The following is a 2783-nucleotide window of genomic DNA, read 5'->3' on the forward strand; positions in this document are numbered from 1 at the left end:
TACAATCAGAAGAGTTTTGCTAAATGTAGATGTGTGTGTAATCATTATTCCAAACGAGATAGAACATGATCTGTTCTTTTTCTAAGCAGATGCAATTGTTGAAAGATTATTTCTTATGTTGAAGCACAATCTCAGGGGGGCTGCGTCAGCCTAGTCCTGTTTTTCTTCTCCAGAGCTATGAATATTCATCCTGATTCTTCTTTCCCTCGAAAGCCGTTCAAGTATTTGAGAATTGAATATGAAAATATCAAACCTCCCAAATCTAATAAGGATCACATGTTCCAATGCCAACATTATTTCAGAGCTTAAGTCAATGTTTTTATTTACTTAGGAAGTCTGGTGAGGTAGAACTTACTGATTACACTTACTAATTTGTAATTGTGGCAAAATTCTGTGCCTCCATAGCTTCCATGTCCTACCTACAAAATAAGGGTAACGGATATGGGATTGTTGAAGAAAAGATGATACAATGTATCTAAAATGGTAAACATACTTCCTAGCCCTTAGTAAGGAATACAATAGATGGTGCTAGCTGTTATTATAGGCAAGGTAGATTTGAACATTCTTGACGAATCCTAGAATACACAACTACACCAGGGATTTTACCTAACAAATGCAAACATTGTAACTTAATTGTTTGTACCCTTATATTAATCTGAAACTTAATTTTTATTTTAGAATTTTTTTTATTTCTAATTCTATCTCATTTTGATGGATGTTAAGGAGTGTATTGTATTGAAAAGAGAACAGGATTTAGAATCAGATTATCTGTTTTAAATATATAAGACAGTAACATAGTTTATTATTATATACTGTACAGAACTATATGTGCTAGACTTTTATACACCTAGCAGCATAGTATTTTTGTTTATACCAGCATAACTATAAACACCTAAGTGATGTATTGTTGTGTGATGTTATGATGGCTACAGTGTCACTAGGTAGTAGAATTTTTCAGCTCCAGTATAATCTTATGGACCATCATCATGTATGTGGTCTGTCATTGACTGGGAACATTACATGGCACAGAATCACATTTCTATATATTAGCAATGAAGTATATATTGTTAGTCAAGAAGGAAAGAATTATAAATTGAACTCTATGCAAATTAAAGTCTTCTATTTGTGAAAATACGCCACTAAGAGAGCACAACTCAGCTCACAGAGTGGGAGAATACATTTACCACACGCACATCTGAGAAAGGACTCATATCCGGGACATAGAAAGAACTAGAATAAATCAGAAAAAGAGAGAAGACCGAATTCAAAAATAGGCAAAAACAAAGAATTCAAGCAGAAACTTCCCAGTGGCTAAGAAACGTATGAAAAGAGGTTCAATTGTGTTTGTCATCAGGGAAATACAAATTAAAATGACTATCTTGTGCTACTACTCAGCCACCGGCAGGACTAAGGTGAAGGAGACAGCAAGCACTAATTGCTGGTGAGGATGACGAAAATTGATATTCTTGTATTCTGCTGCTGGGGGTATGAATTAAAAATGAAATGATGATCCAGTAACTCCACTGTAAAGCATATAGCCGATGGAGAGAGATGACTGCTTTTGCCCACCAAAAAACATGCATATAATTAAACGTATCTAGTAAAAGAGTCAGAACCTGAAAACTATCCAAATATAGTCAAAGAGAGATTAAATGCAATGAGGACGAAGTACATTATATACAACAGTATAGATTCATCCATAAGTATAATAAATAACAGAAGCCAAGACAAGTACATATGTATATTCTTTATACCAAGTTCAAACAGAGAAAACTAAGCTGTTAGATATGAGGGTATTGGGGGAGGAGTCACATCAGTGTGATTACTTCAAGTGGTGGTTAGTTCAGTTTGCGAAAATTCATCCAGCTGTAAAATTATATATGTAGTTTTATATATGTGTATTGTGCTTCAGCAAAAAGTAAAAATTCAGAAGGTGAAATAAATATATTTGCAGACAAAACAATACCTGAGACAATTGTTGCTAGCAGACCTGAAGTAAAAGAAATCCTTCGTGCAGAAAAACATGTTCCCTGATGGAAACGTGGAAATGCAGGAGGGAATGAAGTGTATAGTAAAAGGGATAAGGACTGGAAAAAAATTAAATTATTATTCGTAGATGATATGATTAAAAATCTACAGGCAAAAGAGGCTTCTGTCGTGAGTGGCACACGTGGGGCAGCTCAACTGCTCTTCGTGCAGAATCGACATCAAGAGATTTTGGAAGCATAATTTTTTGGTACCTGGGCAGCTGGTGATCATTGGTCCCAGCACCCAGAAAAAAAAGAAAGAAAAAAAAATCTACATGCAAACTAATAGAACTAATAAGTAAATTTAACTAGTTAACTTGATAGATGATAAATATGCAAAAATCAATTTTAGTCTTTATCTGCAACAAATATCTAGAAAATTAAATATATAAATAATAAAATTTAAACATCAAACACCTAGGAATAAGCCTATAAAAATATTTGTAAATCTACACAGAAAAATGCACAACATTGAAAGAAACTAAAGAATTAAATACGTGTTAGGATACATAGGTTGTTCAGAGATGGGAATGTTCCATGTTGTGATTGTGTTATAACTGTTATAACTCCCTTAAACTGACCTATAGATTTGTCTCAATTATTATAAAACACCCTAGTAAGTTATTTATGTATTTACCTTATTACTGGAAACTGACAAGTCAAATCTTCAAATTTATACAGAGATGGAAAGGGCCAACAATAGCGACAATGTTGAAGAAGTTGAACAAAGTTGGGAAACTAGAATTATTTTGATTC

General features: G+C 33.5%; 1 non-coding gene across 1 annotated transcript; it reads left to right on the forward strand.

The window, feature by feature from the left end:
* Positions 1-2141: 2141 nt before the first annotated feature.
* On the forward strand, positions 2142-2275 carry LOC111726922. Its single transcript, XR_002774586.1, has one exon. It is a non-coding gene; the product is annotated as a U11 spliceosomal RNA (small nuclear RNA).
* Positions 2276-2783: the final 508 nt, after the last annotated feature.

The sequence above is a fragment of the Otolemur garnettii genome, unplaced genomic scaffold (assembly GCF_000181295.1).
Source record: "Otolemur garnettii isolate 467f Iridium unplaced genomic scaffold, OtoGar3 scaffold00086, whole genome shotgun sequence".
NCBI lineage: Eukaryota > Metazoa > Chordata > Mammalia > Primates > Galagidae > Otolemur > Otolemur garnettii.